Source organism: Stegodyphus dumicola, chromosome 11 (genome assembly GCF_044657685.1).
Source record: "Stegodyphus dumicola isolate Sdum_Otavi_A_Nest chromosome 11, ASM4465768v1".
NCBI lineage: Eukaryota > Metazoa > Arthropoda > Arachnida > Araneae > Eresidae > Stegodyphus > Stegodyphus dumicola.
Window position 1 is genome coordinate 167,239,608 of NC_140778.1, and position 27,841 is coordinate 167,267,448.

Sequence of the window (27,841 nt, forward strand, 5' to 3'; positions counted from 1 at the left end):
CTGTTGCATGCTCTTGGTGAACAAGGTGTCTTCCCATTCCTGCTTCCGTTCTTCTCCTACTGTCCTCTCGTCTGGTGCTTCGTTCCGGTGGAAATGTTCAGTGTGTCCCTTCTCCTGTCCTTCCAGAAAAGGTCTCTTCAACCACTCTGCCTTCCATCAGCGAGCTGAACGTAATGCTACCTCTGATAATATTGCTCTCCCTCTTCCTGTCCCTCAAAGACCGAGAAGACCACGCCAACAACCTACCCAGGTTTCTCCTGCTGCTGCTTCCACGGTGCCTGCTCCTCCGCCTGCTGTACCCGCCGTTCCTATGAATGATGCTCTTGCCTCGACTGCCGCACCCTCGCCTCCTGTTCCTTCTGCTGCAGTCTCTCCAGAGCGTCCTCACTCATCTCCTACTTCTTCACCTGGTACTCCTGCTTCTCCTGCCAGAAGATCATCTCCTTCTGCTTCTCCAGTCTCTCCTGCACTTTCTTCGCCGGCTCTCTCGCTCTCTGCTCCAGCGGACGACTTTCTCAATTCAAGCTTCCTTGATGATGGATTCTCCGTTCCTTCCGGTAGCCTTCGTGACTCCGCGACTGTTCCCTCCATTGACACCCTGCTTCCAGATGATTCCCCACTGCTGCAGTTCAGCGAGACCCTCCAGCGCCTCTCCTCTGCTCCAGATGACAGTAACACCTGGTCCGAATTCGAGACCTGCCTTGATGCCATCATCTCCTCTGCCTCTGATACTGTCAAGCTCCCTCCACCTGTGCCTCCTGAAGAGTCTGGGTTTCGCCGCACACCGGACGCCTCCAATCCCCGTGTCATACAGAGGATCTACCGGATGAATCGTCGGAGAGCCCTCCGACTCATCACCCAACGTGACTCCTCTTTCTGTGCGATTCCTGCGGAAGATCTTGCTGCCCACTTCTCTGAAGAGTACTCTCCACGGGATGCAGACACTTCCATCTTCTGCCAGCATGCTTCTGATCGTCCTCCTGTTGACATGTCGCCGTTCTCCCCTTCTGAAGTGCGTTCCAAGCTGATGGCTTGTGAAAATTCCGCGCCTGGCCCTGATCGGCTTTCTTACAGACACTGGAGAGATGTCGACCCCGAATGCAAGGCACTTTGTGCTATTTTTAACATCTGCTTGAAGCTGCGACGCATTCCGGCCTCTTGGAAGTCCTCTCGCACGTTTCTTATCTTCAAGGATGGGGACCCCTCCGTTATTGACAACTGGCGACCCATCGCCCTTAGCTCGTGCATCTCAAGGCTCTTTGCTGGTTGCATGGCACGTCGTTTCTCCAGCTGGCTTTCTACACACGACGTTCTCAGCCCCTGCCAGAAAGGTTTCCTTGCTCATGATGGTGTCTTTGAACACAATTTCATCCTCCACAGTCAACTCCAATTAGCTCGTCGATCCAGGTCTGAATTGTGCTTAGCATCCTTAGACATTTCTAATGCCTTTGGATCCGTGCCACACTCAGCCATCTATGCTGCTCTCTCTGACTCCGGTGTTGGTGACGACTTCTCTTCCCTCATCAGGTCCTTCTACAGTGGCTCTACCACCTCCTTCTTGTCAAGTGATGGCACGTCCTGTCCTGTCGACATCCACGCTGGGGTTCGCCAAGGCTGCCCACTTAGCGGACTCCTATTCAACCTTGTCATCGACCCCGTCCTTCGCTGTGTTGAATCGATGTCTCCGGTTCCAAAGATTCTGGCCTATGCTGATGACCTCCTCCTGTTGGCGCCTTCTCCTGAAGCACTCCAGCATGACCTCCTCCGGGTCCAAGATGCATGTTCCAGGCTCAATCTCTTGCTGAACCCCAAGAAGTGCCGCTCCTTCCACTTCTCTGCTGTTCGCTCCTCCCGTGTTCTTCCGACTGCCTTCTACATCTCTGAAGTTCCAATTCCTGCACTTAAAGAGGGTGAATTCTTCAAGTTTCTTGGTAAGCCCATTGGCTTCAACCTCCCGCCTGCACGTGCCCAACTCCGCGACTTCTTGTCACTGGCCAAGTGTATTTCTGAATCTAACCTGGCACCCTGGCAACGGATTGATGCTCTTAAGACCTTCTTCTTCCCGTCGCTCCTGTTTCACATGAGGACGTCTCAGTTCTCCAAAACTGACTGGAAAAAGATCGACGATCTCCTCAAGCCTGCCATTAAAAGGACCCTGAACCTCCCCCCAGAAGCCTCCAATAACTATCTCTACGGCCTCTCCGGGAAAGGTTCCTTCGGTTTCCCTCTTGCCGCCGAAGACTCCGACATTGCTGCTGTGGACGGTGCGTTTAAGCTCCTAACATCTAGGGACCCACTCGTTCGCAAGCTTGCTTGGGATGATCTTTGTGGATACATTCGCGCTCGGATCCAGCTGTCTCCATCTCCTTCTATCGTCAGCCAGTTCCTTTCTGCATCGGATGAGGGACCATTCGCCGCCACCAGCAACCCCACCTCTTCACTATGGTCTGCTGCCCGCGCTGCCTCTCGCCGCCTTAACATCTCCTGGAGCTTTGACAACGACGGCTGCCCTTCCATCTCCTGTGGGAATTCTACCATCTTTCCTAGCAACAGGAACTCTATTTTCAAATCCTTTCGTCACCTTAGAAGATCTTGCAGGCTCCAAGATTTGGTGAATCTCCCAAGTCAAGGAAAATCCATGGAATGCGTTTCGGCTGCACGTGCAAGCTCACACTTCTTCCATGAGGGATCGTTCATTCGCTTTGCCGACTGGCGCTTTATCCACCGCGCCCGCCTCAACCTCGTGCCACTGAACGCCTCCAAACCATGGGATCGCACTCGCCGTGCATGTCGTCGCTGCCCCTTTCCAGAGGAGACTCTGCCTCATGTAATCTGTCATTGCATGAAGTATTCGCGGCTCTACCAGAACAGGCACAATTCCATCGTCAAGAGGTTAAAGGATGCTGCTTCTGGTCGCTGGAACGTCCTTTCTGAGAATCTGGCTATTGAAGGATCTTCCCTGAGACCCGATCTTGTCCTTTCCAAAGACGACTCTTGCCTCATTATTGATGTTACCGTCGCCTTTGAGAATCGACTCGCCTCTTTTCAACATACAAGAACTGAGAAGGAGACCAAATATCGTCCTGTTGCCGACCTTCTAAGAAGAAAGTTTAGAAATGTTCGTACCGAGGCCATTGTTGTTGGTGCTCTAGGATCATGGGATCCGGCAAATGACAGAGTTGTGAGACGTCTCTGCACAAATAAGTATGCAAACTTAATGCGCAAACTTATTGTTAGCGAAACCATCCGGGCATCGAGAGACATTTATATCGAACATTTAACAGGCACACGCCAAAACAATCAAAACAACCAGTGATGTACATAATGCTAAATATTTTATTGTAAATAACGTTAAAGAAATTATATTGTTACGTCTTCATTGTTTTATCTTTTTGTCGAAATTCTTTATATTATTTATTAATAACGAAAATCGCACTGCGTGCGTCATTGTCTGACACGCCATGATCAGATCAATGCTGTGTAAAATGGCATGGAATATTTTAAATAAAGAATCTGTTCTTATCAGCTTAATATCTGATACGACGTCGACATGACGTCAAGATATTAAACTAATTTTTGCAGATAGGCTTGTGGTTAGGAATTTATTCCGCCCTCGCCACGGGTTGGCCTGCTATGGCACTACTTGCAGGATACGGCCCACAATATATCCAAAAAGCAGAAACTTCACTCACCCACTGCATCCTCAGGAAAACGTCCTTTTAAAATGGCCCCTTCAAATTTCAGAAAACCGAAGGTCTGACAACATCATACCTTTGTACGAGTGTGCGGCGACCTGCCTTTTTTTTAACTTGCTATTGCTCGGGCCCCTCGTTCTTTTCCTCGGAATGGGAACATTCTGGAGCCTCGGGTTTAACCCTCGTTCTTTTCAGTGTCAAGTTCTGGTTTCTGTAAATACGAAGTTTTATTCGTATTTACAGAAATCCCATAAAATCCACATTTTTTTCCCCGTACTGTTAACAACTTACTCATTCTGTCTGACTGATTGAAGGAAGATCGGCCTCGAAATATCACTCAAATTTCATTTGCAGTAACATTTTTGTCTCATTTCATGTAAGTTTGAGAGAATTCCTATTCACATTTGCCAGATCTTTCCCACTACAGCGCGCGTATACACATTGCTTCTTTCAACACACGAGCCTTTTTATTGTAAATAACTCTCAAAAGGGTGTAAAATGTTTGTAGGCACACTGCAGCAACAAAGATTTTTCTGTCTGTTTCCTAATGTTTTGTTTGTCTCTGTATGATTTCTAAACGCCAGCTAATTGTAATGGTCTACAATTATTGTTAAGGATTGTTGTATTTATGTTTTTATTCATTCATTCATTTATTTTGTTGGCACATTAATATTAACAAACGGGAAAATGCCAATCGATGGCTGCACTATGCAGGAAGCAGTTTATTCTGAGTTTTGAGATGGCTTGCCCGCCACTAGTGTGGAAGTGTAGAATACAAAGTAATCATTAATTGTAAATTAAAACGTACTGTTTTATTGTACATATTACAAATGAATTTGTAAAGTGTTTTTTGTAATTTTTCTGTTTGTTTAATTGTTTTAAGTTCCTAATATTTCACTCTGTGTTTTCAAGTGCAACGTTTGAACTGAAGAGAGAGAGAGAGTATCTCTGAGTTGGAAACCATGTGCTGGACTGTGCATGTCGAGTTTGTGTCAATCAAACTCTGGCATTATGTAATGCAGTTTTGGCTGATAAATTTTACTGTCTCAATATTTGTTTAATCACAAAAAATAATTTCTTCCCAAGCATGGGCATTCGATAACTCCAGGAATATTTATTTATTTATTTTTGGTTTTGCTATTTTTATTGCCTTTGTAATTACATTTGTTTTATATTCACCTGCAGTGAAGAATGAGATTTTTCGGAGGAGGAAGCTACTCCAGAGAAATGAACACTTTCATGAATATTTCATTGTCCTCTTTTCCCATCTGAAAAAAAATTGAGAAAATACGAGAATATTATGTTGCATGGTGCATAAGCTTATAAAAGCTGGAGGAAAACACCGGAATTCAGTTGTTTACTTACTGCTGTTATTGACTGTAGCGATTTCGCGTTGAGATCGGATTAACTTTTTCTACTTTGAATTTTGTTCCTGCCAACGTTTCCGTAAAACGTCCAATATAACTACTGTAAGTTATTGCGATATTGTAGAAATATCTGTGAGGATATTTCAGCATTGTGGTTCATTTGCTGTAGTAAGAATAAAATTTGCAATTGAATCTTGAATGAAATGAACTTTTGACGTCCTTGGCTTTTTAAAACTAGCCCCGCCCAAGGAGGAGGGGACTGACGCCTCCAGAATGGGAACATTAGAAAGGACCGCAAAATGATCCACTTGACTAGACAGAAATTGGTCATCCTTGTACACCTCTTTTTTTGTAACACAGGAGGAGGATGAAATAACGACATATCATAAAAACCCCCCAAGCAGCACTCGCTAACCTGAGTCTTCTGCACCCCCTTCTCCCCCTGCACGAATGCTCAGGACTTTTGAAATATGAAAAATTGAAAGTGAATTCATCACGCCAGAGAATTCTGCATCGCTTCTCGGCCTTTTGGCTAAGATCAAAGTGTAGTAAATCGGTCAAGTTGCCGATACTTTTTCATCTTTTTTGGTCACTTCTTACTGTTTTTACAGGTAGACTGGTGGCTAAAGATGTTTCCTGTTTCTAGGCCTCGCCCACCGCCGAGGCCCCGCCCACCGCCTGGAGTTCGGAGCCCTGGAAGACGCTCACCGCCTCCTGAAGCCAGTTTTGGAGTCCTGGATGCCGGAGCAGGTTCCCATACGGTGCATGGAGTCCCTGGAGACGTTCCTGTTGTAGCTGTTGACCGTGGAGTGCCTGCCGTTCCCGCTGGAGGTCCTGTTGCTGGATCCATTGGAACCTGTTCCCGTGCTGTTCATGGAGTCCCTGGAGCAGCTGTTGACCATGGAGTGCCCGCCGTTCCCGCTGGAGCTATCCCTGGATCCAATGGAGTCGTCCCTCTTGCTCCGGGATCAGCCGCTGATGCTTCCCAAGCCATCCCTGGATCTATTGGAGCCTCTCCTGGTGCGCCTGATGCAGAAGCTGAGGCCCCCGGATTGTCTGAGGCCTTCCCGGTTGCATCTGTCCCTGGATTGATCCAATCCGTTCCGGCTACTTCCCAAGTCGCCGCTGCAGACCATGGATCCTCCGATGGAAACTCTTGTGTCGTCGCTGGATCTGCCGGAGCTATTCCTGCCCTTGGAGCGAGTGCCTCTCCCGAAATTGCCACTGGAGGTTCCAGAGCTGTTCCTGCATCTTCTAGTGCCACTGCTCATCCTGGAGTCGCCGCTGTGGTCCCTAGTGCCACGCCTTGCCTGCCCGGAGCCGGCTCGTCTGCCAGGAGTGTGCCCACCTACTACTACGGGAGTATCGCCACTAGTGAAGCCACGCCCACCGGGTCGTCCTCCTTGCCCAGACACGTGCCAGCTTTCGTTACACCCTCTGGACCGCCCCTTTCCAAAGGTGGACACTTACGCCAACTGTTGGATAGAATTCAAGCCAAGACTTCTGGCTGCACACCGCTCCTACCTGTGGTCACTTGTCAACCTAGTGAACGAAGGACACCAGAGGGTTCATCACTCGCCAAGTCTGCTCACACGTCCTCCTCTGCCAAGGACACGCCCACCACACCCCAGTCTACATTCGCATGCTACGTCTGCGGATTGGAGTGTACGAGCAGAAGGGGCCTCAGAAGGCATACAAGGACGCACGTGCAGGAGAAAGACAGTCAGCTCCACCCACCTCCTGACAGAAGGGTAGCTGCGAGCATTCCTGGGTCATTGATCTCGCCCGTATGTCATCATACACGGGCTCGGACGGCGGCTGGTCATGCCTGCTCATCGACCACACTCACGATCTCACCCCCACGCACTTACGCTGAAGCTCTTTCTTCGCCATCCATGAGAGAGAGTTCTGCTCATCCTGCTTCAACCGGTCCTCTCTGCGCAGTGATCACCTCCACCGCGGGGACGGAGTCTCTGACGTCCAACGTACCTGCTAAATCCAAGGTGTTTCCTGCGGAGAACACAAGGAACTTGCTGCCACCTTCGGAGACGTCAATCCCGTCGACACCATACTTCACCCTCCCGGCCAGAAATTCTACTCCCACCGTCATACCTGGACCAAAGACTAATGCTTCCACACCTCAACTGGCGTCTGCCGTCACCTGCCCGGATTGTGGTCGCTCCTGCCTGAATAAGAAACAGCTGCGGTCCCATCGTCACCTCCGTCACAGACAGGCTCCGCCTCCCACCTCTCCTGGAGACGATGACTTTACCTCCTCAACTCCTGAGACACTGACTGACGCCGCTTCTTCACCGCCCGCTGCTCCTGCACCAGGCCCCGTCCACACGGACTGCACTGCCTCTGGCTCAACAGACGCTGCTCCTCAACCTGCTTTAACTGCCACTGTCCCGGTGACCACTTCGCCTAGTAAAGACCTACCTGGTGAATCCGATGTCGCACCTCAAGTACCCTGCCAGACACGCTTGGATACTACCTCCAGCGCTGGAGACACGACTGATGCGGACGTCCTCATCCTATGCCTCACTCCCTCAGAAAGGACTGATCTGCTCTCTACTGAATTGCCCGCACCAGACAGCAATGTAATACGCTCACATGCTGCTACGACTTCTACTGAGCAAATTGCACCTGGCCCACGTCCTAGCAGGCCATTGCAGAACCTGTCAGTGAGGGAGCCTTTGCCTATGCCCACTCATGTGGAGAATCATGAGTCCTGCCCAGAGACATCCTGCCGACGTGACTCTATTGTCCATCTACTCTTCCCGATGCAAGACACACTCCACTGCACCGAAAGGGACTGCCATAGGACATTCCATTCGAAACGCTGGACCCAACTCCGCCACTCGCTCTGCAGACACCTCTTGTACACACATGGCATAGATGTTGCTAGCACTCGGAACTGGTGTGCACACTGCCTATTGCCCATCGCCGTTAAGGTCTCGACCCATCAATGCTTTAGAGACCGGCCCGTAGTCGTCGAATCGGGCATTCAACATCGTTGGAGATGTACCCAGTGCGACTTCTCATGCCAAACACGGGGTGGATTCCTTAACCACCAAGCACGCCACCGACGTGAACGGCAGCGCTTACTCCAGCCACCTCTAGTGACGCCTCTCCTTCCCTCCACCTCGGCAAGACGACAGGCACGGACTGCACGATTCCGTACATCTCGCCAAGATGATGCTAGAACTGATGGACCTTCCACTTCCTACCAATCGACAAGTGCAACAGACCCTAATACCTTGCCCTATCAAGAGGATGCCGCACCTCCAGGAACAGACATGAGGACTACCCCACAGGTTGATGCGCCTTTGACTGACAATCTGGGAACCAACCCTTCCTTTGAAGAACACTCCCCGGAGCCGTCCTTCCCGGATTCGCCTTCACCTACCGGTCCTACAGTTACACCCGACTCACCGGTTCCAGAAGCCGTATCGGATGATGCCGAGAGATCTCCACTGGGTGGTGTAGAAATACAAGTCACGTCCCCCCTTGAACACTTCGTAGAACGACTGGAAGAGTTTTCCGACCCGATGACCACTGAGCAGTGGGATGCCTTTTCCACGTTACTTGACGAGATCTTGATGGCCGCCGCGAGTGCAGTTCGTCTTCCTCCCGCTAGCGAGGATGTAACTGGAAACAACAACAATTCCGCCAAGATACGTGATGACCCAAAGTTGCTCCAGAAACTCTACCGTCGTAACCGACGCAGAGCGGTCCGACTGATTTGCGGGGATGATTCACAGAGATGCCCAATTGGAAGACAGGATATACAAGATCACTTTGCTGCTGCCCTATGCAACAACCGAGTTGACACCTCAGTGTACACCTCACCATCCCCTCTCCCCAGAGAACTTGACCTCTCTCCATTTTCTCCTGCAGAGATCGCAAGGAAACTCTATTCAGCTGAAAACTCGGCACCCGGACACGATCGACTCTCATACAACCATTGGAAGGCCGTTGATCCGGACTGTACAGTACTCGCAGCCATCTTCAACATCTGCTTGAAAGCTAGGAAAGTCCCTGCAGCTTGGAAAGACTCTCGTACTATCCTGTTACCCAAAGGGGGTGACCCGCATAACATCAAAAACTGGCGTCCTATCTCGCTGAGTGTTACGATTGCCAAGCTGTTCTGTGGTTGCCTGGCACGACGGTTCACTTCTTGGCTCATCGACAACTGCATCCTCTCCCCGTCACAGAAGGGATTTCTACCCTTCCACGGGGTGTTTGAAAATAACTTCGTTGTTCAGCAGAGAATCCAGCTAGCACGGACCAGCCAATCTGACACCTGCCTGGCGTCATTGGACCTATCCAATGCCTTCGGATCCGTGCCCCACGATGCAATTTTTGCTGCGCTTCGAGCCTCTGGAGTTGGGAATCATTTCACCGAGCTGATACAGGAGCTGTACACGGATGCGTCCACACGCGTCTTCACAGAGGAAGGCCCCACGGATCCAATTCCAATTGACATCGGAGTACGTCAGGGTTGCCCCCTAAGTGGGCTGTTGTTCAACTTGACCATCAACCCGATACTTGTCGCAGTCCAAGGGCAAAGTCCTCTACACCGCATACTGGCGTATGCCGACGACCTACTGCTACTCGCGCCCTCCCCTGCGGAGCTGCAAACTCAACTCAATCTGACGCACAACCTGGTTGGAAAGCTTGGCCTCTACATCAACCCCAGAAAATGCTTCTCCCTACATATCTCCGGAGCTCGCCCAACGGGTGTCCGCCACTCTCAGTTCTCGATCGACGGCACTGCCATCAGGTGTCTTCGTGAGGGTGAAGGTGAGGAATTTTTGGGGAAACCAATTGGATTCAACCAACCACCGGACATCGAGGCACTCAATACTTACCTACAGAAATGCGAGATGATCCTGAATTCGCCACTTGCTCCCTGGCAGCGCATTGACGCGCTCAAATCCTTTGTGTTTCCATCAATGGATTTTGATATGAGGACGGCCCGGTTGAAGAAAACCGACTGGGCAAAGATTGACTCACATGTGCGCCCGCTACTAAAGAGGACTCTCAACCTACCTCCCGAGGCGGCAAATGAGTATCTTTACGGCGCGAAGGAATCTGCATGCTTTGGTATCCCGCTGGCTGCCGAAAGCTCAGATATAGCAAGGATTGACAGCGCTTTCAAGTTGCTCACTTCATTGGACCCTGGGATACAACAGCTCGCTTGGGAGGACCTTACGCGACTTGTAAGTGGACGACTGAAAAGGGTTCCTTCCTTCTCTGAGATTGCAGCTTTCCTTTCGGGATGTGACGAAGACTTTCCCAGGAGCACCTCCAACCCAATTTCATCAGTTTGGTCCGCGGCCAGAAGCGCAGCCCGTCGCCTAAAAGTCACGTGGACAATTTCTGACGACCACACTGTGGAGATCTCTCATGACGGTACCACCATAACAGCCGGCAAGCGACGCCTTGTATTCCGCACCCTGCGGAATGCCATCAAGAAATCCCGCGCAGAGAAACTCATCACTTATCCCAACCAGGGCAAGGCGATGGAATGCGCAGCGGCTGCCAAAGCAAGCTCTCACTTTTTCCGGAACGGGGCATTTACACGATTCGCCGACTGGCGATTTATACATCGTGCAAGGCTAAACCTCGTCCCCCTGAACGGTGTTCGTCGCAATGTGAATGGCTCCCGTGGCTGCAGAAGATGCAACTTTGAGCTCGAGACCCTCCCGCATGTCCTCTGCCACTGCATGAGATACAGCCGTCTCTACCAAGCGAGGCACAATGCAGTGGTAGAGAGGATTAAAAAGGCAGCCAGTGGAAGGTGGCAGCTCCTCTTCGAGAACCGGCCAGTCAGAGGACTCCCGCTACGCCCGGACATCATCCTAACAAGAGACAACGCATGCCTCATCCTAGACATAACAGTTGCTTTTGACAACCGTCGGTCTTCATTTGATGCTGCTCGCCGAGAGAAGATGAACAAGTACCGTCCGCTAATCGAAGCACTGAAATCTACATACAACGATGTGCGCGTAGAAGCAATTGTAATCGGAGCACTAGGATCATGGGATCCAAACAACGATAAAGTTCTCAGCAGGATCTGCAGCAGGAAGTACGCATCACTTATGCGAAAGCTCATCGTAAGTGAAACAATAAGTAAATCAAGGGATATCTATGTGGAGCATCTCACGGACGTCAGACAGGAGAACTGGTAAATTTAACATGAACTCACTGAACTATCCGATTAAGTGTTCACAAAGTACAAACCCCCGAAATATGTAAGTAGAAAGAAAAACCTAGTATGTTGTACATAAGTGCTTGGTTCTGAAAATAGTTGTTGTACATATCTGCTTCGCTCTGTAAATAATTGTAAATAGAAAATTAATGTATAATAGAATTGTAAAATGATATTTCTGCCACGCAAATATCATTCTTCTGTAAAGTGGCCAAAAATATTGTTCAATAAAAAATATCTGTTCTTATCAGCTTAATTTGCCGGTTTGATTTATTTTTATAGGTTCACCGGTGGATATGCTGATAGAGTAGTTGCCTCGTCCGGAGGGCGGAGCCAAGGTGGATCTTTGGTAAGTTTTGCTTTATTTTGTCTCTTTTTCTCCTACTGATGCTTGATGGGTTGGTGACCTTTACTTGCGTCAGTAGGAACCTTTCCTTTCCCTGTGAGCGTGCAGGTGTCTTTTCCCGCTATCACCGAACTAGCCGTTTTCGGTTAATCCATGTGATGGGTGGGGTCTAACTTTTTCTACCTCTTTCCTGTCTATTCTTGCTCTTCTTTAGTATTTTTTCGCTATTTAGTGTTAAAATGCTTTCGTTGAGCCCTTATTTTTTCCTTTGCACAAACTCACTATTATGGTGGGCGTGGTCTTTCCTTTATTTCATCCCTATCTCTTTGCTCCTTCCGCTATCGTTTGTTTCGTTTTATTTATTTTTCCCATGTCCAGGTTAGTTTCGATCTAACTGGTTGGTTTTTATGCTTACTCGGATTAGTGTCCCGGAGTAGCCGTGAGCCCTTAGCCTGTGTTCTGCCACAGGTCAGGGATCGAGTAAGCTTCCGATTACCCATCCATGTGAAAAGGACACCCGGCTGGGTACGGCCTTTAGTGGGGCGTAATCTTCCAAGACCTGGTCATCGTCTTTGCTTTCCTGTCAATGGTTTTTCCTTTCGAGTATTTAGTCTCGGTAGGTGCCTCGACCCCCAGTTCGTCGTGGGTCCAGGGACTTACCTCCATTGGTGTCTTAGCAGACAGGCCACTCGGCTGAGTGAATCCTTAGCTCGACACCAATTTCCATCCAAATCGGCTAGTTGCACGCGCTAGTTTCTCCGCCTACCCTGGTTATGTTTTTTTTTTCCTACCAGATCCACCCAAAGCTTCGACAGTTGCTCTTGCCCTCTGACTGTTTTATGTTTGATCTTGCCAAAAGTGCTTTGTTCTTGCTTTTTGTGCTGCTGTGTTTCTCTCCATTTTTTTTTCAGCTATGCCTGGACCACCGAATGATGCCGGCTCCTCGAGTGACTACATTCCAGTTCCGGTTCGTCCGCCCAGAATCCCGTCGCCAACAACTCCTGGCCTACCTCGGATGTTGCCTACGGCTTCTACGATACCTGCTGTGGATATGCGCTCCTCTCTTGCTGTGCCGTCACCTCAGCCCTGCTCTGTCACCTGTCTGCCTGTTGAAAACCATGCTTCTGCTATGCGTTCCAGCTCAAGACCTCCTGTCCGACATGTTGCTGCGGCTGCCACGCCTTCCGGTCCTCCACTGCTACGAGGTGGTAATCTCAGGCAACTCCTAGCAAAGATCTACGAAAGGTCGCCTGACTCAGTTTACCGTCGCTCTTGTGGCTCACCTCCTGGACCCCGCTCTTCACAGTCTCCCACCTTGGATCTTCATCCCACTGGATCTTCGTCTGACTCGCCTGCCTCTTCTCTCTTTGATGTTTCCTCTGACTCGCCAGTGTGCCACCACACTCGTTCGCGTGCTGCTGTCAAACATACCTGCTCTGGACCGCCTCCTCCTGGATCTCCTTCCACGATGTCTCCTGATTGCACAGTTGTCCCTGCACCTAGCGGCGACATCTTGCCTCCTGTCTGCCCTGTGACGTCTGCCCCAGGTTCCTCATCTTGCGCCAGTGATCCGACTGCCGTGTCCTCCTGTCTGCCGGATGCCAGCACCTCCGTTTCCCCTTCTCCTCCTCCGCCTGCCTTGATCATCTGTGGTGACTGTGGAATGTCCTGTATCAACAAGAAACAGCTGCGCTTCCACTGGTACCGACGTCACAGATCCTCTCCCAGCTCTGACTCTCCTCATGATTTCCGGCTTCCTGCTTCTGATTCTCCGACTGCCGCCCCCAGAACTTCGCCTCCTCCCAGTTCTCCTGGCCTTGACACCACCTACATCGGCCCTCAGGGTCCTGATTCCACTTGTCGGGTCGACTCTACGCTGCATCTCGTCTTTCCTGTCAACGACGTCTTCTCCTGCACGGAAGTAAACTGCAGCCTTCTATTTAGGTCCAACTCCTGGTCAAGGATGAAGAAGTCTCTCACACGCCACCTTCTCCAGGAGCATCAGCTTCCCATCTCTTCCTGCATGAAATGGTGCAGTCACTGTTGCATGCTCTTGGTGAACAAGGTGTCTTCCCATTCCTGCTTCCGTTCTTCTCCTACTGTCCTCTCGTCTGGTGCTTCGTTCCGGTGGAAATGTTCAGTGTGTCCCTTCTCCTGTCCTTCCAGAAAAGGTCTCTTCAACCACTCTGCCTTCCATCAGCGAGCTGAACGTAATGCTACCTCTGATAATATTGCTCTCCCTCTTCCTGTCCCTCAAAGACCGAGAAGACCACGCCAACAACCTACCCAGGTTTCTCCTGCTGCTGCTTCCACGGTGCCTGCTCCTCCGCCTGCTGTACCCGCCGTTCCTATGAATGATGCTCTTGCCTCGACTGCCGCACCCTCGCCTCCTGTTCCTTCTGCTGCAGTCTCTCCAGAGCGTCCTCACTCATCTCCTACTTCTTCACCTGGTACTCCTGCTTCTCCTGCCAGAAGATCATCTCCTTCTGCTTCTCCAGTCTCTCCTGCACTTTCTTCGCCGGCTCTCTCGCTCTCTGCTCCAGCGGACGACTTTCTCAATTCAAGCTTCCTTGATGATGGATTCTCCGTTCCTTCCGGTAGCCTTCGTGACTCCGCGACTGTTCCCTCCATTGACACCCTGCTTCCAGATGATTCCCCACTGCTGCAGTTCAGCGAGACCCTCCAGCGCCTCTCCTCTGCTCCAGATGACAGTAACACCTGGTCCGAATTCGAGACCTGCCTTGATGCCATCATCTCCTCTGCCTCTGATACTGTCAAGCTCCCTCCACCTGTGCCTCCTGAAGAGTCTGGGTTTCGCCGCACACCGGACGCCTCCAATCCCCGTGTCATACAGAGGATCTACCGGATGAATCGTCGGAGAGCCCTCTGACTCATCACCCAACGTGACTCCTCTTTCTGTGCGATTCCTGCGGAAGATCTTGCTGCCCACTTCTCTGAAAAGTACTCTCCACGGGATGCAGACACTTCCATCTTCTGCCAGCATGCTTCTGATCGTCCTCCTGTTGACATGTCGCCGTTCTCCCCTTCTGAAGTGCGTTCCAAGCTGATGGCTTGTGAAAATTCCGCGCCTGGCCCTGATCGGCTTTCTTACAGACACTGGAGAGATGTCGACCCCGAATGCAATGCACTTTGTGCTATTTTTAACATCTGCTTGAAGCTGCGACGCATTCCGGCCTCTTGGAAGTCCTCTCGCACGTTTCTTATCTTCAAGGATGGGGACCCCTCCGTTATTGACAACTGGCGACCCATCGCCCTTAGCTCGTGCATCTCAAGGCTCTTTGCTGGTTGCATGGCACGTCGTTTCTCCAGCTGGCTTTCTACACACGACGTTCTCAGCCCCTGCCAGAAAGGTTTCCTTGCTCATGATGGTGTCTTTGAACACAATTTCATCCTCCACAGTCAACTCCAATTAGCTCGTCGATCCAGGTCTGAATTGTGCTTAGCATCCTTAGACATTTCTAATGCCTTTAGATCCGTGCCACACTCAGCCATCTATGCTGCTCTCTCTGACTCCGGTGTTGGTGACGACTTCTCTTCCCTCATCAGGTCCTTCTACAGTGGCTCTACCACCTCCTTCTTGTCAAGTGATGGCACGTCCTGTCCTGTCGACATCCACGCTGGGGTTCGCCAAGGCTGCCCACTTAGCGGACTCCTATTCAACCTTGTCATCGACCCCGTCCTTCGCTGTGTTGAATCGATGTCTCCGGTTCCAAAGATTCTGGCCTATGCTGATGACCTCCTCCTGTTGGCGCCTTCTCCTGAAGCACTCCAGCATGACCTCCTCCGGGTCCAAGATGCATGTTCCAGGCTCAATCTCTTGCTGAACCCCAAGAAGTGCCGCTCCTTCCACTTCTCTGCTGTTCGCTCCTCCCGTGTTCTTCCGACTGCCTTCTACATCTCTGAAGTTCCAATTCCTGCACTTAAAGAGGGTGAATTCTTCAAGTTTCTTGGTAAGCCCATTGGCTTCAACCTCCCGCCTGCACGTGCCCAACTCCGCGACTTCTTGTCACTGGCCAAGTGTATTTCTGAATCTAAGCTGGCACCCTGGCAACGGATTGATGCTCTTAAGACCTTCTTCTTCCCGTCGCTCCTCTTTCACATGAGGACGTCTCAGTTCTCCAAAACTGACTGGAAAAAGATCGACGATCTCCTCAAGCCTGCCATTAAAAGGACCCTGAACCTCCCCCCAGAAGCCTCCAATAACTATCTCTACGGCCTCTCCGGGAAAGGTTCCTTCGGTGTCCCTCTTGCCGCCGAAGACTCCGACATTGCTGCTGTGGACGGTGCGTTTAAGCTCCTAACATCTAGGGACCCACTCGTTCGCAAGCTTGCTTGGGATGATCTTTGTGGATACATTCGCGCTCGGATCCAGCTGTCTCCATCTCCTTCTATCGTCAGCCAGTTCCTTTCTGCATCGGATGAGGGACCATTCGCCGCCACCAGCAACCCCACCTCTTCACTATGGTCTGCTGCCCGCGCTGCCTCTCGCCGCCTTAACATCTCCTGGAGCTTTGACAACGACGGCTGCCCTTCCATCTCCTGTGGGAATTCTACCATCTTTCCTAGCAACAGGAACTCTATTTTCAAATCCTTTCGTCACCTTAGAAGATCTTGCAGGCTCCAAGATTTGGTGAATCTCCCAAGTCAAGGAAAATCCATGGAATGCGTTTCGGCTGCACGTGCAAGCTCACACTTCTTCCATGAGGGATCGTTCATTCGCTTTGCCGACTGGCGCTTTATCCACCGCGCCCGCCTCAACCTCGTGCCACTGAACGCCTCCAAACCATGGGATCGCACTCGCCGTGCATGTCGTCGCTGCCCCTTTCCAGAGGAGACTCTGCCTCATGTAATCTGTCATTACATGAAGTATTCGCGGCTCTACCAGAACAGGCACAATTCCATCGTCAAGAGGTTAAAGGATGCTGCTTCTGGTCGCTGGAACGTCCTTTCTGAGAATCTGGCTATTGAAGGATCTTCCCTGAGACCCGATCTTGTCCTTTCCAAAGACGACTCTTGCCTCATTATTGATGTGACCGTCGCCTTTGAGAATCGACTCGCCTCTTTTCAACATGCAAGAACTGAGAAGGAGACCAAATATCGTCCTGTTGCCGACCTTCTAAGAAGAAAGTTTAGAAATGTTCGTACCGAGGCCATTGTTGTTGGTGCTCTAGGATCATGGGATCCGGCAAATGACAGAGTTGTGAGACGTCTCTGCACAAATAAGTATGCAAACTTAATGCGCAAACTTATTGTTAGCGAAACCATCCGGGCATCGAGAGACATTTATATCGAACATTTAACAGGCACACGCCAAAACAATCAAAACAACCAGTGATGTACATAATGCTAAATATTTTATTGTAAATAACGTTAAAGAAATTATATTGTTACGTCTTCATTGTTTTATCTTTTTGTCGAAATTCTTTATATTATTTATTAATAACGAAAATCGCACTGCGTGCGTCATTGTCTGACACGCCATGATCAGATCAATGCTGTGTAAAATGGCATGGAATATTTTAAATAAAGAATCTGTTCTTATCAGCTTAATATCTGATACGACGTCGACATGACGTCAAGATATTAAACTAATTTTTGCAGATAGGCTTGTGGTTAGGAATTTATTCCGCCCTCGCCACGGGTTGGCCTGCTATGGCACTACTTGCAGGATACGGCCCACAATATATCCAAAAAGCAGAAACTTCACTCACCCACTGCATCCTCAGGAAAACGTCCTTTTAAAATGGCCCCTTCAAATTTCAGAAAACCGAAGGTCTGACAACATCATACCTTTGTACGAGTGTGCGGCGACCTGCCTTTTTTTTAACTTGCTATTGCTCGGGCCCCTCGTTCTTTTCCTCGGAATGGGAACATTCTGGAGCCTCGGGTTTAACCCTCGTTCTTTTCAGTGTCAAGTTCTGGTTTCTGTAAATACGAAGTTTTATTCGTATTTACAGAAATCCCATAAAATCCACATTTCTTTCCCCGTACTGTTAACAACTTACTCATTCTGTCTGAATGATTGAAGGAAGATCGGCCTCGAAATATCACTCAAATTTCATTTGCAGTAACATTTTTGTCTCATTTCATGTAAGTTTGAGAGAATTCCTATTCACATTTGCCAGATCTTTCCCACTACAGCGCGCGTATACACATTGCTTCTTTCAACACACGAGCCTTTTTATTGTAAATAACTCTCAAAAGGGTGTAAAATGTTTGTAGGCACACTGCAGCAACAAAGATTTTTCTGTCTGTTTCCTAATGTTTTGTTTGTCTCTGTATGATTTCTAAACGCCAGCTAATTGTAATGGTCTACAATTATTGTTAAGGATTGTTGTATTTATGTTTTTATTCATTCATTCATTTATTTTGTTGGCACATTAATATTAACAAACGGGAAAATGCCAATAGATGGCTGCACTATGCAGGAAGCAGTTTATTCTGACTTTTGAGATGGCTTGCCCGCCACTAGTGTGGAAGTGTAGAATACAAAGTAATCATTAATTGTAAATTAAAAAGTACTGTTTTATTGTACATATTACAAATGAATTTGTAAAGTGTTTTTTGTAATTTTTCTGTTTGTTTAATTGTTTTAAGTTCCTAATATTTCACTCTGTGTTTTCAAGTGCAACGTTTGAACTGAAGAGAGAGAGAGAGTATCTCTGAGTTGGAAACCATGTGCTGGACTGTGCATGTCGAGTTTGTGTCAATCAAACTCTGGCATTATGTAATGCAGTTTTGGCTGATAAATTTTACTGTCTCAATATTTGTTTAATCACAAAAAATAATTTCTTCCCAAGCATGGGCATTCGATAACTCCAGGAATATTTATTTATTTATTTTTGGTTTTGCTATTTTTATTGCCTTTGTAATTACATTTGTTTTATATTCACCTGCAGTGAAGAATGAGATTTTTCGGAGGAGGAAGCTACTCCAGAGAAATGAACACTTTCATGAATATTTCATTGTCCTCTTTTCCCATCTGAAAAAAAATTGAGAAAATACGAGAATATTATGTTGCATGGTGCATAAGCTTATAAAAGCTGGAGGAAAACACCAGAATTCAGTTGTTTACTTACTGCTGTTATTGACTGTAGCGATTTCGCGTTGAGATCGGATTAACTTTTTCTACTTTGAATTTTGTTCCGGCCAACGTTTCCGTAAAACGTCCAATATAACTACTGTAAGTTATTGCGATATTGTAGAAATATCTGTGAGGATATTTCAGCATTGTGGTTCATTTGCTGTAGTAAGAATAAAATTTGCAATTGAATCTTGAATGAAATGAACTTTTGACGTCCTTGGCTTTTTAAAACTAGCCCCGCCCAAGGAGGAGGGGACTGACGCCTCCAGAATGGGAACATTAGAAAGGACCGCAAAATGATCCACTTGACTAGACAGAAATTGGTCATCCTTGTACACCTCTTTTTTTGTAACACAGGAGGAGGATGAAATAACGACATATCATAAAAAACCCCCAAGCAGCACTCGCTAACCTGAGTCTTCTGCACCCCCTTCTCCCCCTGCACGAATGCTCAGGACTTTTGAAATATGAAAAATTGAAAGTGAATTCATCACGCCAGAGAATTCTGCATCGCTTCTCGGCCTTTTGGCTAAGATCAAAGTGTAGTATCTGTTCTTATCAGCTTAATTGTGCACTCATTTATTTTTATCTTCACAGTGGAATGTTGCTGATGGATTAACTTCACTCTTCTGGAGAACGGAGCTGAAGCGGAGCTAAAGCGGTCTGTAAGTATGGTTTTTGCTTTCTTTTCCCCTTCTCCCATTGACGCTTGATGGTTCGATTACGTTCCTTACTTGCGTTCAATGGGGCCCTTTCCCATCCTCTGCGAGCGAGCAGGTTACCTGTGAGCGAGCGGTTCCTTCCTGTCTGCACTGAATGTGCTGCTTGCAGCATACTTTGGTGTTTGTACGGGTCTTTCCTTTCCCTCCCCCTTTTGTTGCTGATTCGGCTGTTTTTAGTCGTTCTCAGTAAGGAAGTGGTTCCTTCCTATTATCTCTTGCTTCCCATTCAGGAAAACACTGCTTGCAGTGTCTTTCTTGCTTTGATAAGCCCTCTCATTTCGTTTCTGCTAACTCCCTCTTAATTGTGGGTGTGGCTACTCCTTTTCTTCTTTTCTCCTTCTTTGCTCTTCCACTTTTCACCTCCCCCTCTTCCTTTTTTTTTTTGACTCGCTGAAGCTTTGTTGGACGCTCCCAACTCCATGCTGCCTAGATTGATCTTGCCGAGAGGCCTCTTGTTTTCCTGCATTTCTGGGATTTCTTCACACGATTCAAGGATACGTTGATGATGTCGTCTCCACATCGCCTTGCTGCCCGGCCGAAGCCTCGACCTCCCCCTGATGTCCGGAGCCCTGGTTCTAGATCTCCACCTTTTGCTAGATGCCCTGATGATTCCTCCGACCTCCCTAGTGGACTCCTGAACACTTCTTCTCTCGTCTCTGGAGTTTCCCCGCCCAGGCCTGCTGCGAGTGATGGCGCCTTTCCTGGAGTGCTCACTTCCCTACCTGTACAGCCCGATTGTTCCAGTTTGACTTCCCGTCAGTCCTGTGCCACCACTTTTGTCCCCAATGATGCGTTGCTGGATTCGAGTGCCGCTAATGGACTGTGTCTTCACAGAGAGGTTACCAATGTCTCTACGCCTCATCCTTTGCCACCTGCTGATGGATGTCCACTGTCTACTTTGGACACGCCTCCTGGACCCCCTGGTGCTCCTCGTCATGTTGCTGCCTTTGTTACGCCTACAGTTCCACCCTTGGGAAGAAGCGGTCAAATCTGTGAGCTTCTCCGTAGAATTCGGGCCAGCAATACTGCTCCCTCCCCTCCGTTGACTGCTGTCACTTCTACAAGACATGACTCACCTATTGCTGCGGTTAAGTTTCCCACAATGCATGTCTCTTCCACATCCAGCTTGACGTCTTCATGTCATCCGGGGGAGATCTTGGATACTTTGCTTCCCTCTAATAGTCTTCAGAATATGTCTTCTTGTGTCAGTCCTCGCAGTTATACTTCTCCAAGAGTCTGCACTATCTGCGGGAAAGCCTTCTCGCAGAAAAGAAAACTTGAAAAACACATCAGAACGCACCGTAGTGATGACTCCCGGACTCTACATGATGATTCCATCCTTCAGGCTCCTTCCTGCGCACCAAATGACATCACCGGTGAATCACCCGTCTGCCATTACACCAGGTCACGTACTGCTGCTGGCCACGCTTATCCACCTGTGAATGTTGCTTCCTCTGCAACGGGTTGCAATTCCTCTTCTCCTGTTCCACAGTCTGAGTCTCCGTCTGATTCAGCATCCTCCTGCGCTCCATGTCCTCACTGCGTGTCTTCTGCCCATGTGTCACCTGCACCGTCTGCTTCACCCCCTGCTTCTCCTGCTGACCCTGCTGATGTCTCCTTGCCGGATGATGCCGATGGGAGCTCCTCCCCCCGGTACCTTAGGGCTCAAAATGAGGATTCTCAGGATGCCTCTGTCAGTCGTCCTGGCTGCTCATCTGACCCCGCTGGTGGCTCTCCTGCTGCTGATGGACCTACTGACTCAGTCCCACGCCAGCCTTCTCGAGAGGAGTCATCCTTGCTTGTCTTCTTTCCCATTCCCCCGAATTTCGTTTGCACAGAGACTGGATGCAGATTTGCCTACAGCAGTTGCAAGTGGACTGCACAGAGAAGATCATTGGAAAGGCATTTGCTTAATAACCATGATATTGAAATCCATTCAGTCAAATACTTCTGCCTCCATTGCAACAACGCCATAAGTGGACGACCGTCACACCACTCCTGCCTCGCAAATGGACTACACCTTATGTCGCAGTCTGAGACTTCTTCAGTACAACGTAGATTCCAATGCCGGCTATGTGACAGGTCTTTCACTTCTAGGAAGGGCCTTGACAATCACAGGATGTATCACAGAAAACAGGATGCAAGGAACAGGAACTTGGCTACACTCACTTCAGCTGTACTTCCTGTCTCTCCTCGGGCTTCTAGTACCAGTCCTAATGATGTTGCCCCAGCGATTGCAAGTAATCCTGATCCATCCGTGACGACTGTGCTACCTCCTGCAAATCCATGCCCCCCATTGGCTTCTGTTGCTCCTGCTCCTGCTCTACAGGCCCCTCCTGCCTCCAGTGCCCTTTCCTGCTTCCTGCCAATCCTTGACAACTTCCTGAACAGCGAGGTCACCAATGACTCCTGGGACCTCTTCCAGAACACACTCAATGAGATCATCGGGTTTGCACAGGGGGAATGCAGGCTTCAGTCGTCTGTTCCCACTCCCCAGCGGGCCCCTGTAAATATTGATGACGCCACTGCCTTACAGAAGCTTTACAGAAGGAATAGAAGGCGGGCGGCACGGCTTATTATGTCTGGCAATTCAAGGAACTGTGAAATTCCCCTCTCACGCCTAGAGGAACACTTTAGCCACACCAGGACGGACAGAACTTTCAACAACTCCATCCTCAACTCTAGATCCCCGCCACAGATCTCTTCGCCGATTAATATGGAGCCTTTCACTGAAGCTGAGGTTATTACCAGGCTCAGAAGATTTGAGAACACGGCACCTAGGCCGGATCGACTCACTTACAACCATTGGAGATCTCTGGACCCGGAGGGATGCGTTCTGACTGTACTCTTTAACATCTGCCTTCGGTTCCGTAGAATCCCTCACTCTTGGAAGAACTCTAGGAGCATCTTGATTTACAAGGCGACCCTGACGACCCGAATAACTGGCGACCGATTTCACTTTGTCGGACTATTGCAAAGATTTTCTCTGGCCTCCTTGCTACTAGACTGTCCGATTGGCTTGAATGCAATGACATCCTCCACCCAGGCCAAAAGGGATTTCGCCCATTTGATGGTGTTGTGGAGAACAACTTCCTGCTTCAAAAGAAGATGAATGATGCTAGAACACAGAAAAAAGACCTTTGTGTTGCGTGGATGGATATTGCTGACGCCTTCGGGTCCGTCCCACACTCAGCTATCTCTGACACTCTTGAGTACATTGGTGCTGGAAATCACTTCTGCAGCATCATCAAAGACATGTATGAAAATGTATCTACTGAATTCGTGTCAAACGACGGTACCACGCCCCCCATCCCAGTTCGCTCTGGCATCCTTCAAGGTGATCCTCTGAGTGGCGTTCTCTTTGTCACAACAATGGATCCCATTCTCTGGAACACGGCCTCTTCGGACAGCGGTGCTATTCTGGCATATGCAGATCACGTTGCCCTCCTTGCTTCCTCACCTGCTGAGCTTCAGTCACTGATCAACAAATTCTCCACTTCATGTGACTTACTCTCGCTTGGGATTAATGGAACTAAGTGCGCCTCCCTTCACCTGACCGGTTGCAGACCTGCTGGCACTCGACCCACGCAGTTCAACATCAATGGACAGCCCATCCGCCACCTCAATGATGGAGAGACTTGCGACTTTTTGGGAAAGCCAGTTGGATTCCTGGGAGAATGTGGCACTCCTTCCAGCATCGAGCGGTTCATTGGAAATGGACGGAGACCCCTGACATCAAAATTGGCACCCTGGCAGAGATTGGATGCCGTTAAAACATTCCTGTACCCATTCTTCACCTTTGCAATGAGCACATCCCAGATTCCTAAGGGAGAGTGGGAAAAGCTCGACAAGGTCTTACGACCGCTTTTGAAAGACACTCTCTATCTCCCTCACCGTGCCACTAATGACTACCTTTATGGAAGCCCGGCCAGTGGAGCTGTTAACTTGCCGATGGCTGCTGAGGAATCAGATATCTTTGCGATAGATACAGCGTTCAAGCTTCTGACTTCGCGTGACACCTTTGTACGTTCTTTGGCCTGGGAGGATCTAAAAGATACTGTGAGACATCGCTTGCAACTGCGGGATGAGGACCCGGATGTTGCTGCCTTCCTCTCTGGCACTACTGATGGAGAATTCCGTAGAAGCAGCAACCGTATTGGGAACATCTGGACTGCTGCTCGTGCTGCCTCCAGGAGATTGCAGGTCAAGTGGACGATTCAGAATTGCCTCCCTGTCATCGAAGCCGGTGATTTTTCAGCTACAGCAGTACACCGCCGCAATATTGCCACCTCGATCAGGAAGTCCTGTAAATCCGTCAGAGATGAACGCCTCCTGTCTCTCCCCAATCAAGGAAAAACATTGGAATGTGTTGCCGCCTCAAAAGCCTCCACCCACTTTTTGCAATCTGGAAGTTACACTCGATTTGCTGATTGGAGGTTCGTCCATAAGGCCCGACTGAATCTTGTTAGCCTTAATGGCGCCAAGCCATGGTCGAACCTTGACCCAAGATGTCGCCGTTGTGGAGCCGACAGAGAAACTCTCCCACATGTTTTAGATCATTGCATGGCATACTCAACCCTCTACAAAGAGCGACACAATGCGATTGTCGATCGCCTAATCAAGATGTGTGAGAGAGTCTTCAACATCATTTCTGTGGACCAGTCCCTTAACACCTCACGGCTTAGGCCTGACCTCCTAGTTGAAAGGGATGGACAACACTTCCTCATTGACGTTACAATCCCCTTCGAAAACCACTTGGGTGCCTTTGCTGAAGCGAGAGCCAGAAAGCTTGAAAAATATGAAATGCTCCGTGCTTCCATCGCCCAAGAACGTGGACACTGCGTGATCGTTCCATTCGTCATACGTGCACTGGGGTCATGGGATCGTGCGAATGATAAATTCATCAACATCGCCTGTTCCCGTTCCTATGCCCGCCTCCTTCGGATGCTATGCGTCAGCGATGTAATCCGCCATAGCAGGAATATCTACGTTGGACATTTAAGTGGAAGAAGTGAAGTCACACTACTCACCGAGGCAAATCCTCCAAATAATGAACAAAGCCACTCCCAGGCAAATGAAAATTAGGTACGAACTGTAAATTCTTACGAACTTGTGCCTTTTGCAAATCCTGGACTGTTTGAACTCTGACTCATGAACTTTGACACATGAACTTTGACTAGTGAACATTGACATGCAATCTTAGCCAACACGGTATGTTAAAACAAGAAAATGATGTATGTCACATTTACGCATCACCATCAGTTGTATATATTATATTTTATATTTTATGTTTTATTTCATGTATATAATCTACAATTTGTAATACTTTTGCTGTATTGCACTTCACGTATACATTTTTATTCTGTAATGATATACTAAATTCTTGTTGAACGCTGTACTTGATTGTACATAGTCTGTAAATATTGTTAATATTAGCTCAATAAAATTGGTTTTATCTGTTCTTATCACCTTAATATCTGATACGAAGTCGACATGACGTCAAGATATTAAACTAATTTTTGCAGATAGGCTTGTGGTTAGGAATTTATTCCGCCCTCCCACGGGTTGGCCTGCTATGGCACTACTTGCAGGATACGGCCCACAATATATCCAAAAAGCAGAAACTTCACTCACCCACTGCATCCTCAGGAAAACGTCCTTTTAATATGGCCCCTTCAAATTTCAGAAAACCGAAGGTCTGACAACATCATACCTTTGTACGAGTGTGCGGCGACCTGCCTTTTTTTTAACTTGCTATTGCTCGGGCCCCTCGTTCTTTTCCTCGGAATGGGAACATTCTGGAGCCTCGGGTTTAACCCTCGTTCTTTTCAGTGTCAAGTTCTGGTTTCTGTAATTACGAAGTTTTATTCGTATTTACAGAAATCCCATAAAATCCACATTTTTTCCCCGTACTGTTAACAACTTACTCATTCTGTCTGACTGATTGAAGGAAGATCGGCCTCGAAATATCACTCAAATTTCATTTGCAGTAACATTTTTGTCTCATTTCATGTAAGTTTGAGAGAATTCCTATTCACATTTGCCAGATCTTTCCCACTACAGCGCGCGTATACACATTGCTTCTTTCAACACACGAGCCTTTTTATTGTAAATAACTCTCAAAAGGGTGTAAAATGTTTGTAGGCACACTGCAGCAACAAAAATTTTTCTGTCTGTTTCCTAATGTTTTGTTTGTCTCTGTATGATTTCTAAACGCCAGCTAATTGTAATGGTTTACAATTATTGTTAAGGATTGTTGTATTTATGTTTTTATTCATTCATTCATTTATTTTGTTGGCACATTAATATTAACAAACGGGAAAATGCCAATAGATGGCTGCACTATGCAGGAAGCAGTTTATTCTGAGTTTTGAGATGGCTTGCCCGCCACTAGTGTGGAAGTGTAGAATACAAAGTAATCATTAATTGTAAATTAAAAAGTACTGTTTTATTGTACATATTACAAATGAATTTGTAAAGTGTTTTTTGTAATTTTTCTGTTTGTTTAATTGTTTTAAGTTCCTAATATTTCACTCTGTGTTTTCAAGTGCAACGTTTGAACTGAAGAGAGAGAGAGAGTATCTCTGAGTTGGAAACCATGTGCTGGACTGTGCATGTCGAGTTTGTGTCAATCAAACTCTGGCATTATGTAATGCAGTTTTGGCTGATAAATTTTACTGTCTCAATATTTGTTTAATCACAAAAAATAATTTCTTCCCAAGCATGGGCATTCGATAACTCCAGGAATATTTATTTATTTATTTTTGGTTTTGCTATTTTTATTGCCTTTGTAATTACATTTGTTTTATATTCACCTGCAGTGAAGAATGAGATTTTTCGGAGGAGGAAGCGACTCCAGAGAAATGAACACTTTCATGAATATTTCATTGTCCTCTTTTCCCATCTGAAAAAAAATTGAGAAAATACGAGAATATTATGTTGCATGGTGCATAAGCTTATAAAAGCTGGAGGAAAACACCGGAATTCAGTTGTTTACTTACTGCTGTTATTGACTGTAGCGATTTCGCGTTGAGATCGGATTAACTTTTTCTACTTTGAATTTTGTTCCGGCCAACGTTTCCGTAAAACGTCCAATATAACTACTGTAAGTTATTGCGATATTGTAGAAATATCTGTGAGGATATTTCAGCATTGTGGTTCATTTGCTGTAGTAAGAATAAAATTTGCAATTGAATCTTGAATGAAATGAACTTTTGACGTCCTTGGCTTTTTAAAACTAGCCCCGCCCAAGGAGGAGGGGACTGACGCCTCCAGAGGGAACATTAGAAAGGACCGCAAAATGATCCACTTGACTAGACAGAAATTGGTCATCCTTGTACACCTCTTTTTTTGTAACACAGGAGGAGGATGAAATAACGACATATCATAAAAAACCCCCAAGCAGCACTCGCTAACCTGAGTCTTCTGCACCCCCTTCTCCCCCTGCACGAATGCTCAGGACTTTTGAAATATGAAAAATTGAAAGTGAATTCATCACGCCAGAGAATTCTGCATCGCTTCTCGGCCTTTTGGCTAAGATCAAAGTGTAGTACACTTCTTACTGTTTTTACAGGTAGACTGGTGGCTAAAGATGTTTCCTGTTTCTAGGCCTCGCCCACCGCCGAGGCCCCGCCCACCGCCTGGAGTTCGGAGCCCTGGAAGACGCTCACCGCCTCCTGAAGCCAGTTTTGGAGTCCTGGATGCCGGAGCAGGTTCCCATACGGTGCATGGAGTCCCTGGAGACGTTCCTGTTGTAGCTGTTGACCGTGGAGTGCCTGCCGTTCCCGCTGGAGGTCCTGTTGCTGGATCCATTGGAACCTGTTCCCGTGCTGTTCATGGAGTCCCTGGAGCAGCTGTTGACCATGGAGTGCCCGCCGTTCCCGCTGGAGCTATCCCTGGATCCAATGGAGTCGTCCCTCTTGCTCCGGGATCAGCCGCTGATGCTTCCCAAGCCATCCCTGGATCTATTGGAGCCTCTCCTGGTGCGCCTGATGCAGAAGCTGAGGCCCCCGGATTGTCTGAGGCCATTCCTGCCTACCCTGGAGCTTCTGAAGACATCCCTGTGACGGCCGGAGCCTTCCCGGTTGCATCTGTCCCTGGATTGATCCAATCCGTTCCGGCTACTTCCCAAGTCGCCGCTGCAGACCATGGATCCTCCGATGGAAACTCTTGTGTCGTCGCTGGATCTGCCGGAGCTATTCCTGCCCTTGGAGCGAGTGCCTCTCCCGAAATTGCCACTGGAGGTTCCAGAGCTGTTCCTGCATCTTCTAGTGCCACTGCTCATCCTGGAGTCGCCGCTGTGGTCCCTAGTGCCACGCCTTGCCTGCCCGGAGCCGGCTCGTCTGCCAGGAGTGTGCCCACCTACTACTACGGGAGTATCGCCACTAGT

General features: G+C 48.3%; 1 non-coding gene and 4 pseudogenes across 1 annotated transcript; all 5 read left to right on the top strand.

Annotated features, from left to right (window-relative positions):
• Window positions 1-3,485: 3,485 nt before the first annotated feature.
• On the top strand, window positions 3,486-3,666 carry LOC146994635 (U2 spliceosomal RNA; annotated as a pseudogene).
• A 1,908-nt stretch (window positions 3,667-5,574) lies between these two features.
• On the top strand, window positions 5,575-5,724 carry LOC146994636 (U2 spliceosomal RNA; annotated as a pseudogene).
• Window positions 5,725-17,150: 11,426 nt separating this feature from the next.
• On the top strand, window positions 17,151-17,331 carry LOC146994637 (U2 spliceosomal RNA; annotated as a pseudogene).
• Window positions 17,332-19,239: 1,908 nt separating this feature from the next.
• On the top strand, window positions 19,240-19,360 carry LOC146994638 (U2 spliceosomal RNA; annotated as a pseudogene).
• A 5,512-nt stretch (window positions 19,361-24,872) lies between these two features.
• On the top strand, window positions 24,873-25,060 carry LOC146994639 (U2 spliceosomal RNA). The gene has a single exon (XR_015044323.1). It is a non-coding gene; the product is annotated as a U2 spliceosomal RNA (small nuclear RNA).
• Window positions 25,061-27,841: the final 2,781 nt, after the last annotated feature.